General features: G+C 34.4%; 1 long non-coding RNA gene across 1 annotated transcript in view; it reads right to left on the reverse strand.

Annotated features, from left to right (window-relative positions):
• LOC105473348 (uncharacterized) overlaps positions 1-7,807 on the reverse strand; it is an 83,564-nt gene extending 75,757 nt beyond the window's left edge. The window contains exon 1 of the long non-coding RNA XR_011609029.1: positions 7,371-7,807. This is a non-coding gene — a long non-coding RNA (uncharacterized lncRNA). The remainder of the gene's footprint in view (positions 1-7,370) is intronic.
• Positions 7,808-13,163: the final 5,356 nt, after the last annotated feature.

Raw genomic sequence — 13,163 nt, forward strand, 5'->3', positions numbered from 1 at the left:
TTCCACATCTACATGCATCCCTTCACTCTCTGGCAATGCACAAGGCTGTTTTTAGACATTTCAGTCTTCTTTGTTGCTTTCCACCTTGTCTCCTACTTCAAACAGAATGAAACTTTTTTTTTTTTTCCCCACAAGCATCCTCTGTGCTTTATTTGGGGGCCAGTGACTTGATCACTGTTTGACATCCGGTTTTTTATTTCAACAAGTGGATAAAAGGCCTTTGCCAACAGAACCCAGCATGATCTGATCCTCATCGTGTTTCTTATTTTTTTCTCATGTTGCAGGAAACATCTACAGCCTAGTACCACCACTGTACGTATTCTTTTTTTTAAAAAACAGTTTTATTTAGATGTAGTTGACATGCAAAACAACTCCTCCATTTAAAGTAGGTGGTTCAGCGTTTTTACTATATTCACAGGGTTGTGCAACAATTGTTACAATCTAATCTTAGAACCTCTTTATTCCCCCTCAAAGAAACCCCACTAGTAGTCACTCCTCTATTTTTCCCAACTCCCACCCCCCTGGATCTAGGCAGCCACAAATGTACTTCCTGTTTCTATAGTACAGTGCCTTTCTGTATTAACCTGTTCTTAAGGTGACTATTTCACACTGATGAGGTTGCCCTAAGTAGAAAGCCAAGGCTCTTTCAATTCTTTCTGCCCCTCTCCTTTGTCTTCCTTCAACACCAAGGAGAATGGTCCAGCAGCAGCTCAGTCCATAGACTCCAGCCCGGGTACACATCCCCCAAGGCCCCTTGTGGGATTCCTCAGCAGCACCAATGCACTGACCGTCACTCTATGTTCTCCTAGGTCCTGTTGAAGATCTGCAGGAGTCTGCACATGGCGGTGTGGAGGAGAATATGACATCAGAACTTGTAAGATGTATTTCTTTCTCTGATTCATGATGGCAGTCAAAAATGATATTCACTTGATATTCCAGAAGCCACAGAAAAAAAAAATGTCTCTTCCAGAGAAAGAACAAAACTTTCAAAACAGGCTTATGAACGAAGGCTTTTCCAAACACAGTGCAACATCTGATCTGTTTCATATACAGGCCTGTTTTTTCCCTTCACAACATTTCTTGCACTAACTTGGGGATATCTTTTAACACAGAGATACTTGTATGAAACACCCAGTTATTTTTTTCTTCTCATTTACAGAAGGGACACACCTTTGAATATGATTTAGTTACTTTATTTTTCAACTTCTCCTGTACTGTTTTCTTTAAATTGGACATCTTTTTTAAATTCTTTTTTAAAAATGTTGTCTATGATTCTTTCACACCTCTGTGGTTTTATTTGCACCATTTCCTCCTTCTAAACTTGAGATTCTTCTGGCATGCCTCCTACAATATTCATTAATCATTTCCAGACCTGTTCATTGCTAGGCTCAGATGACTCTACGATATTGTCCATTAGAGTCAACATTTTCCTGCCGTGGATGCCCTGGCACCTTTTATTGGCATTCTTTAAATGCCATAATGCATAAATATTCTTTATCTGACTGGTCTCTCTCTTTACAGGATAGCACATGGAAAGATACAGTGCCATCTTTGTATACCTATAGCATGTAACACAGGCTTTACTGCATGTTACAACTTGCCCCTATCAGGAGTAAAAGATGAATGTCATATAAGCTGTTAACTAAGAGTCTGAAAAGGTACATTTTTAGACGTTGTAACTCAGGGGTCAGTAAAGACAGGATTATTTCCTGTACCTGGGGCTTAAGACCTGGCTGCCTTTGTATAGAAAACAGATGATAGCAGGGAATGAAAATTGAAAGGGGACTTTTCCATTTCCTACACATGGTTCAAATAGTTCTGACACATGCACGTTTTATATTTTATAAAATGTATAGGACATAGTGTTAGCCAAATCTGCACTAATTCTGTGAGTTAAATGTTAAATAAACAATGATTTCTAAAGGTGAAAGAAAAGAATAATATTTTACCTGTTTTTAAATTTTTTAACAAATTTACTTTGTATTTAAAAATTGTTCATTTTATATCTAGGCCTTTCTTTGCAAAGAGATTATAAATGTTATGTATAAACCCTCATCTTGAAGGTATAACAGTGAGAAAACTGTCCCTGACTTGCCTACTTATTCCACGGAGTGATAAAATTTTGCCAAAATAGTTTAGAAAAGTGATTTTGAAAGGGACACTCAGAGAGGATTTTTTAGATAGAGTAGGTCAAACTTGGGAGTTGAATTGCAAAAGGAAACTGTACTGATTTTAGAAGAATCTATTAAAACTATGCAAAACTTTATGGATAATATGATTAATTCATAAAACTCAGTATTTCCAGTGTAATGGGAAATGAATAAAGCTGAGCAGGCACAACCTAAAAGAAACTTAAATTAAAAATTACAATTAAAAGGATGAGCACACGTTGATGAAAAGCTAAATATAGGAGATATTTGTAAGCTTCACTCATACATAAAATACACATATTGAAAATTTGAGTACTTTGTGTAATATCACTGAAGTACAAGAGGCGACATTTGATTTTTCAAGTCAAATGCATTGTGAGGAGTACATTATTCACCTAGGTGCCGGACACTGTTCTAGGCACAGGAAATACAGTTGTGAATGTTCATGTTTTTTACTTTATGGGTCTATAATGAGTCTTGCATATGTGTTCCATTGATGTTATTGAAAGACATACATTCCAATATGAAGGGGGTGAACACATAGTAACACAAGGAAACAGAATATGAGACAGGTCTGGGAAACAGAAAGGGTTTAATTTTCAAAGAAACAATAATCAGGCATCCAAAAAACTTTCTATGACTAAGAAAATATTTGTGAACAAATAAAATTAGGTTGCAATTAAAAGTTTTCATTTGTACTTTCTTTCATTCCCTTAAGTCTTGAAGTCTCTTTATGCTCAAATACCCACGTAATAGCTCATTAACTGTGACCATGTTTGTTCCTTTTCATTGCAATTCTATTTTAAGCATGACAGAGAATCAAATGGCACATCACCAAAGGGTAAAAATTAGTCCAAGTGAAGGATTTCAGGACAATGTGTAAATCTACTTTGCATCATAAAGATTCTGCTAAATATTTAGAGACAGAGGTAGTTGGGGGAAACACTTTACCATTTTCCCCTGAAGAAATCTGACAGTTATTGCTTTAGCTTGTGTTAGTAATATAACCTAAATCAGAAAGAACCCTTTACAACGTGAAAAGATTGTTTACTTCGGTTATTGAGTTGATTTACGTTTGCATAAACAGCAAGACACATGACAACACAGCCCTCAATCTCTGTCAATTGGTAGAGATAAATAAAATACTGCTAAAAATGGCCTCTCGTGAACAAGGCTTACAAACCATATATAAACATTTCTTGGGACTTTAGCATCTTCCAATACTTCTATTTGGCACAGCTTTCCTCTGCATAAGGGATTTAGAATTAATCCCACATGAATAAGTGAGGACCTAAATTAGACCTAACACAACCAGGAGCTATATATATATATATTCTCTAGAAAGGTGAATAATGGGAGAGAAGATGAGATCTGAAGTTTTATGAAGTACTGAATCAATACCAATAGACTGTCAGAAAAAAAGAAAATCTCCAAGATGTTTTCTCCTTAACTATATGGGGAAATCTGAGAGCTTTATAGAGCTGTAACTTATTAATGGCAGATACCTCATATTCTGTTACTTTTTGTTCTCACACTTAGTAAAATACTTTGGCTTCTGTGGATGCAAACACATGTGAGTGAGCAATTAATAACTAGGGCAATCAAAGTATAAGACCAGAGAGATGAAATGTTTGCTATAAATCTAGAATATTACAAGCTGAAATAGACACAAGGTGAAGATATTATGGATATAACCAGTGAAATCAACCTCAATTTAAAATATTTAGGCATTCAGTGTTCTCAGGATCAAATTCTCAAAAACAGTTTTCCTAAATATGTATGAGCCAAATCTTCATTGCATGCCCACTCAGAGATGAACATATAAACATTAGACAAATGGCACAACTATCTCAATCTCTACCAGTAGTGCCGAAGAACATGGTTGCGGAAAAGATTGTATAGTTGTTTTGTAAGATAAGAATTTTTTTAAAACTTGGAGAATGTACATCAAATTTCTAGACCTCTTTTTCTAATCTGCTATTGCATAAAAATTTCTAAATTGATCTTATTTTTGTTTAAAAACCATATAGCTCTTAGAGAGAATTATTTATTTATATATTCAATGTAGAAAATATATTAATGCTCGGAAAAATTTTTTTTGGAAATATCACTTAGAATTTTTTTAAAAAGGCATACAGTAATATGTTATAGAGAACATAGTATGATCCACTTAGGATTTGACTAAAGACATTTTATACAAAATTTTCTATATTTTACCATGGTTTTATTTTTTCTTTCAAATACACAAACCAACCAGCAGTAAGCTTAAAATCTTAGCCTAAGAACATTAACTATAGGTTAAAAGCAATAAAATAACAATTATTATTTTTATTTATTTATTGAGTCTCACTCTGTCACCCAGGCAACAGTGGCGAATCTTGGCTCACTGCAACCTCTGCCTCCAGGGTTTAAGTGATTCTCCTGCTTCAGGCTCTGGAGTAGCTGGGATTAGAAGTACGTGCCACCATACACAGCTAATTTTTGTATTTTTAGTAGAGACAGGGTTTTGCCATGTTGGCCAGGCTGGTCTCGAACTCCTGACCTCAGGCAATCCACCTGTCTCAACCTTCCAAAGTGCTGAGATAACAGGCATGAGCCACAGTGCCCGGCCTAGCAAAACTATCATTTTAAAGCACAATTGGATATTTATATATCAGCTGACTTTTCAAAGTATCTTTGTGTATATAATCTCATTTTCCCAGAAGCCATATGAGACATTTCTTTCCATTCTGCAAATGAAAAACGTAAGGCTGATGAAGGTTGAACATCTTGTTACATAGTAGTGTTACAGCCAAAATTTGTTAGTCACCTGACTGGCTGTCCAGTGCATTTTAGATGACACACTAATGCTCTTATATTAGCCATGCAAATATTCAGAAACTAGTAATTTTTATAATTTGATTAGTTGAATGAATTTTATGAAAATATATATGAATTATAGAACATTTAAAAATAGAGAAGCAAAATAAAGTTAGTAAAAATCTCCAGTTATATCACATCACTCAGTGACGTGGTAACATTTAGGGTGAATTTTCTCCCAGACTTTGTACACTTATATATGTATTTAAAAACAGAATCACAATTCACATACTGCTTTATAGTCTTTTTTTCCACTTAGTAATATATTATGACCTTATTTTCATGTTATCACATATTATACTGAATCATTTATAGAATCTTTTCCCTATTTCTTGCCACAATTAATAATATCATTCCTGAACAAAGGCATCTTCTACACCCTGTAGTGAGAAGTAGTTAATCTAGTATAAAAAAACTCTCTCCATTACATAAATCAAAATGAGTACTACAGAAGACCTTAGATTTCCACTTCTTGCTGAGTGTTCTGGGAGCCTCAAAAGTGAACATACTGTTTAGTTGTTTCACACAGCAGGTGGAAGGAGGTAAACATGATGGAAAATTTCAGAAGGCAAAGTCAGTAGCGTTTAATGAAGCTCATTTCTCATTGAGATGTGATAAATGGCAGATACATTTGTCTGAATGCCAGCTGTTTCTACAATAACTTGCATGGCTATTTCCAGGGCAGCGTAGAGAGATTTTGTGAAGAAAAATTAAAATTTTCTATATTACCAGGTGAAGGATGCACTAAATATTGGTGGGTTTCATATAAATAAGGTTGTCATATAAATTATAATATTTTTATGTTTTATGTAAAGTGTTTACAGAAATGATGTTTAAATGTGACAATACATCCAAGTTATAGAGGGAGTCCTCTAAAATAATAGGTAGTCTGATTTTAAAGTGTTAAAACAGTTAAGACTGATGAGCAGTGTTTCATATGTTTCATATTCATTATACCTTAAAATGTTAAAATTAATATTTCTAGAAATATTAGATGTTATTTTTCACAGCAGAAACAATATTTTCTTAAGATACATATCATTCTATGTCAAGGATGACCAAAACCTATATCAAGGATGACTCAAAACCTGGTTTGAGTAGGACTGAGGTTTGTTTTGTTTTGTTTTTAAAGACGTAGCACTAGCAAGGATAAAACAGGACTTGTCTGGGACAAACTGGGTGGTTGGTTATCATTTATATAGTGAGGATAAAAGATCATAGGCAAGTTAAAAATCACAAATAGTGAAAACAATCAAGATGATAAGGCACACTGCTTGTGGCTGCTAGCCAGTCCAGGAAATTATTTCCTGGAGAGTTGTGTTTCCTAGATTTTCATAGAGGGTCCGGGACGACAGGCCAAGGGATGATACTGTACTTGGAAGTACAGCCTTTTCTACTTAGCATCTGATATTTCTGATAAATTACTTTAAGATACTTTTAGTTTCTTTTAATCTAATGCTGAAACCAACACATTCAAACTTGAAATAATAAAAAATTACTTTTTCCCAGGGATTCTTGGAAGACAAATTAGAACAGAAAAAATAAATCTGTCTTTATTCACAGACTGCGTGATTGCATACTTAGAAAAATGACAAAGTATTTGCAAAAGAAGTTCCTAGAGTTAATAAGTGAGTTTAGGGTGGTCACAGGATGCAAGTTAAATTTACAGAAATCGATTGCATATCTACATACTAGCAATGAACATTTGGAATTTAAAATTAAAAACAAATAATAATAACATTTACAATGACATCAGAAGGTGAAACACTGAAGTACATATTGAATAAGATATGTGCAGAATCTGTATGGTGAAAAATGTAAAACACCTAAGAAATAAATCAAAGACAACCCAAATAAGTGGAAAGAAATGTGTTCATGAATCAGGAGGCTCGCTTTTGTTCTTTCTATCCTGACCTTTAAATTCAAAGCAAACCTAATAAAAATCCCTGAAGGATATTTTTAAAGTACAGACAAATTGATTTTTAAAATTTGGATGTAGAAAGACGATGCATATGTTTGACAGAAACAGTTGCATTTATTTTATGTTATTTTTTTACAGACTATAGTATTCAAACACACAATTTACCAAGTAAAATTAATTTTACAGATAGAATGTAACAAGTAAAGTCAATATTATTGTAACTGATACCCAAATCAACACACTGAGCATTGCCAGTACCACAAAATTATCTGTCGTAAATAATTCCCATATATGCCTGGTTTTACCTCAGGGTCTTCTGATTTCATCCTTTGGCCTACTTTCTGTCCCAGTGCCACATGATGGTAACCACTGGAGCTTAATATTAAGTCTTGCTATCTGGTAAAACTTTCCGACTTTGTTATAATCATCTTCTACGATACCTTGGATTCTGTCAGGTGCTCCTGCCTCCTGGGCACTGAGATGCTTGTTCCAACCTGACTCCAAAGCAGCAGACAGACCCTGTGAGGGGCAGCTACGTTCTTCACTAAGGTCAACACCTGGAGTCCCTGGCTTCTGCAACTATTTTCTATTTTTGTGTGAGCACTGTGTGGCAAGATATGAGGTAAGACTTTCCCACCAGCTGCCAAAGGGGCCAGGCTAACTCCTGATAACACCAAACTTGATCAATAACACATCAGAGATAGGAGGCAGCTGATGAAGTCTTTCTCCGTTGCAATCGTGCATGGACTTCTGAGTTGTAGTGTTTCTGTACAACGTCTTCAAACATCCTATGTGGCCAAGTGATTGTATCCTTGTGAAGCAGCGGCCATCTTGAGAATGCACCATAATATATTTGCTTCCCATTTATTTTTCGGCTTCAAATCTTTATTTCCTTATTTTTTTTTCCCCTGAAAATCACACTCATAATTAAGCATTAGTAATTAAGTTCTCTTCAGATTCTCTTTTCTATGGGACTTTCAGCGGGACTGCTATCTAGGCTATGCCGTCTAGGCTATTTTGTCCTTTGCATTCCCTATAAATGTATGAATCCCCACCCCCAACCTACCATCCACATTTCACAGATTCTGTGGTTATAAAGCAATTTTAAAAGAAGTCACAGCACATTAAATATTGAATACTTTAATTCATTGACCTAGCATAATTCTCCATTTATTCATATATTCTATGTCAACAAAGTATATATATATATTTTAATGTAAATATTTCGTTATTTCTAGATACATGATATTTCTCTGCTATCTTAAATGGCAATTTTCCCTTTATTTCTAAATCATTGAGCCAGTTAAGTGTTAGATATTAATGTAAAATCTTGCATACTTGATAAGGTATGCACGTATGCATGTATGTACATATATCTTCTTTTGAAATACTACTTGCACAATCGCAGAATTTTTATTTCTTGTCAATCTTTTTTTGTGCATTAGACAATCTCAGTTCTTCAGTATTAAATAGAAATAGTAAAAGCAAGAATACTTGACTCATATTTAACTCTAAGAAGAAAGTAATCAAACGTCTAATTTTTATGTTCACTGTAAGATTTTGTACATGCCTTTATCATGTTGAGGAAGTTACATGGCATTTCCAGTTTATCAAGAAATTGTATTATGAATGGATTATGAATTTTACTATATAACTTTTGACATGATATTTTTCTCATTAATTTGTTAATGCAACACATTTTATTTATTGAATGTAGAACACAATACCAACTTCAAATTTCTGTGATATTAACAACTGAACATGGTGTAACATATTTACATATACTGCTGCATTTGCTTTACTTATATTTTATTTAGGCTTTATGGGGTAATATTGGCATATGATTTTCTTTTCTTATATGGTTCTTATCAGGTTTTGATTAAGATAAGGTTGAGTTCATATAATAAATTGCAAAATCTTTGTAATTTTCTTTTTCTCTGACATATGTTAACATATTTTGAAAAACATTTATTCTTTGAAAGTTTAATAGAACTTACTGATAAAACCATCTGGCCAGAAAGTGCATTTGTGAATTGTTTTGTTTATTTATTTTGTTATACGTAATCAAATTCTTAAATGTTTCCAGAATTATTAAGGCTTTTTATTTCTATTTGTGTCAGTTTTGTATATACCGTGTATATTTCTATATCACCTATCTCATTTCAATTTTCTAATTTTTGACAAAATTAATGTAAATGTTTTGTAATGTAAATCTGAAAATTAGTGTACTTAGATACCAGTCTAAGAAAAGTGAACAGTAAATCTGGAGAATGTTAAAGTCAGAATATCATAGAAATAAATATTAATAAAATAGAAAATATATAATAAAATGTGTAAAAATCAATTTCCTGAAATTTGTAATTAAAATGGGAAATTTCTGGTATAACTGAGTAGTACAAATATGAGAGAAGTTTCAAGTAACCAAAGTCAAAAGAGACAAAGGAGACATTGCTGGACAATCTTGTTAGACAAACTTCCAACCTTGCTCTGATTTTTTTAACCTTATCTACCACAACTTTCTTTAATGCTCCATCTGCTCTAAACTAAACTCTTCACTATCACCCCCTATTTGCCCAGTTTTTCACTCTTTATTCCATGTGAAGTATTCTCCCTTTATATCTATATGTAGTAATCTTATAGTTCTCAGGTGCCAGTTAACATCATGCTAATGTCTCATAGATTTCCCTGTCCTCTCCAATCAGAACAGTTTTTCTTCAACTTCTAGGCACTACATGTGCAACTCAGTTTCACCCTTACAGTACCTTTGATTGGAGCACATGTCATTCCTAGTCTCCTAGAGAAAATACATATTTTAAATTACAATGTTTTTCTAATCTTTTTGGTTTTCTACCATGCTTGACCAGTTGCCTGGCATATAATCAGTATAGTAGACATGTAGAAGGATTGATTGAATAAATGAATGAATTAATAAATGAGTGCATGAACCAGTTGGCATAGACTAATGCCACATTGTCCTTGGCTGATTGGAAATTGGCATTCATTCAATGAGACACTCTAAATTTCTTGTACAACAAAGTGGCATGCTTCTTATAGTAGATAGTGATTGATCCTATTAGATTGAAATGGCACCTGTTTCTCTTCTAATGTATTTTCAGTGCATATCAAGCATGTTTGATAATGCAGGCTTTAATTGTTCTAAATTGGCTTGAGTCTACTGGAATAATAAATGAGGCAATTTTTGTCTTCAAAGACAATGGACTTTAATGAGAATATTTCTGTATCCGGCAATTTGTGGTCATAATTTATTTATAGCAGGGCTTATGATTCATCATTATAATTTCTTTCAAATTTGTATGAAAAATCATCTCTACAAGCACAAGTGTCTTATTCTGGCAGCTGTTCTTCACTAGCTGATATTTTCTGCAAGCCCTAAACTTAGCATTAGCAGTTTTCAGCTTAATTTTTCCTTGTTTACATTTGGAGTATTTCCACCATATAAAAACAATCTCATTGTGAAAATGCAAGGAAGAAATATATGCATCTGCAGTAGAGCCTGTTAGCAAACTCTAGTCTTCTCTGATCCCAGGTGAGCATGTTGGTAGCAGGAATAATCCCTTTCCCCTGGTGAGCATCTATAAAAAGAATCTGGATCAAATTATTTTCTTTGCTAAAAGGCTCAACGTGCCCACAGGATTTCTTTAGAACATTTACTTTGTGAGGATTTAGCCATTTCCCAAAGCTTCTACAGAATGACATTTATTTTTTATTGTATTTTCAAGGAATTGTAATCTATAGTTGCTGAGGAAAAAAATGGGTTGACATTATTGCAGCACTATAGTGGTATTTTAACCAATTTCAATCTCTGTTTATTGCTTTCATTCTATCTGTGTTCATATTATGACAGATCTAACAGGTATCTGTAAGGCAATTCAGGGGCTGGGGAATATTTAGATAATGGTTGAATACCAGAGACTTTATAGTTGAATACAAAATCAGCTGGGGCATAATAAAATGCCCTGACATGAAAGAAGGCACTAGAAGAAGAGGGTGGCTGCCCAACTTGCTCTTGCTTCTTCTAAAAATATTTGTTTAAATTGTTGTCCAGTATATTCAGGTCATAGTAAGTCTCATAACAATTTGTGTTAACATTAATTGTTTATATGGCCATACTTATCTTTCTCATTTTTATAAATGCTAAATAGAAAAGTCAGGACTTTCCTGAAGAGTCAAGTAGCACCACGTAATGCAGTGCAGTGTGGAGGACACACAAAACCAATGCTGAGAGGAGACATTCCAAACCAAAGATATAGAAAAGAGTATTTCAGTCTCAGATTAGAATAAGTAAACAAACACATACACACTGAAACATGGGACCTGAAGCACCCATGATTTGTGTGAGTGTGTATCTGCCTGGCCATAAACAAAAGATAAATACACTTTGTCCTTTAAGATAATGTCCTTCATAGATAGACAGCCTACATTAGTGAAAATTAAGTGTACTTTTGAGTTGGGCAAATTTTTCATTGCAGATCTTCCTAGTGTTGGCAAATTGCTTTACTATCCTGAACCTCAGTTTTTTTCTTTTTAAAAGGGAGTTAATAAAACCCATGCCATAAAGCCACTGAAAGAATTTATTGAAATGCCATGTATAAAGTGTTGGGCATATGGAAGACATTTAGTAATATTAGCTCCATATTATAGCTGTAATGGTTGAATTTCTCATACAAAAATATATAACTAATTTATACTGAGAAATGCCTGAATATTGGATATTTGCAGTCATCAAAATGGCATGTTTCGCGCTGTTAAGTTTTAGGACGGTAACGTCATTATACTATGGTTGTTCTTTGCAGAAATTATTTTGAATTGTTTCTTGCCTAAATCCTTGGTTTAAATGATCCATTGCCCTTGAAAACCTGGTTTCATTATTTACCTTCAACTTCTTGACTCTAGCCCTTCCTTCCTTCCTTCCTTTCTTCCTCCCTCCCTCCCTTCTTTCCTTCATTCTTAAACTTCTTGACTCTAGTCATTCTTTCCTTCCTTCCTCCCTCCCTCATCCCCTCCCCTCCCCTCCCTTCCCTCCCTCCCTCCCTCCTGTCCTTCCTTCCTTCCTTCCTTCCTTCCTTCCTTCCTTCCTTCCTTCCTTCCTTCCTTCCTTCCTTCCTTCCTTCCTTCCTTCCTTCCTTCCTTCCTTCCTTCCTTCTTTTCAGCATCTCACTCTATTGCCAAGGCTGGAGTGTAGTGGCATGATCAATCATGGCTCCCTGCAACTTTTGCCTCCCAGGCCCAAGCAATCCTCCTGCCTTGGCCTTCCAAACTGGTGGGATTACAGGTGTGAACTACCATGCCCAGCCTTGACTCTGTTTTTAAAATTCAACTTTACATTGGGTTCTAAATTTGCAATATGATAATGATGTTCTCACCTTTTCACTGGCTCCTTAGTGAGATATACCTTTTTTTACTTTCCTCACTACTAGAACTTAAGGATCCTTGGAGTCCTTGATTCCTTAAGGTTAAGACATATTTCTGTAATCAGAAATGGCAAATTGTACACTTGGTGGTGGACAGTGGCCTAGGATTTTATCTGAATATCATAATATTTTCATAGTCAAGTTGTCATTATGTTATAAACAATTGAAAGTCAATGATTGGGTGGGTATTAGATAGGATGGAAGAAGTAAAAGACACATGATTCTTTAATGGAAATAATGTTCTAGTTGATCAGGTAAAATTTTCACAGACTTTTGAAACAAGGTATAAGTTCCTCAGTACCAAATCTGTAGCCAGTCATGGAAAGAGCAGAGCCTCAGGGGGTGGTAGAGGAAATATAAGCATCAACAGTTGTGAGTGGGAAGTATGCAGGGGAATGGAGTAAATTGTGAGCAAGTGAAACATCATGACTTGCTGTGAAGTCAAAGTGAAAATCAAAGTGAAAATGGTCATTGCTAGTGTTAGGGAAAAGACAACTCAGCTCTGAAATTCTTTAAGATAGTCTCTTCGATATCTACAATTTGCTAGAATATTTGGAAATGGATTACCACCACAGATTGCTACATTTTCAGCTTTAAAAAAATCATCAAACAACTGTGAAAAATAGGCATTGTCACACTGCTCTTTCTGGGGTAGAAGTTAAGATAATACAAAGATGGCATAAGAGATAAATGTCATTGATAATCTATGCAAATTACAATAATTTTTTTAAATGACCAACTTGATGCAGCATGGAACTGGTTATATTAAAATAACTTTACACCTGAACATCCAGTTTTTTC

Source organism: Macaca nemestrina, chromosome 10 (assembly GCF_043159975.1).
Source record: "Macaca nemestrina isolate mMacNem1 chromosome 10, mMacNem.hap1, whole genome shotgun sequence".
Lineage (NCBI taxonomy): Eukaryota > Metazoa > Chordata > Mammalia > Primates > Cercopithecidae > Macaca > Macaca nemestrina.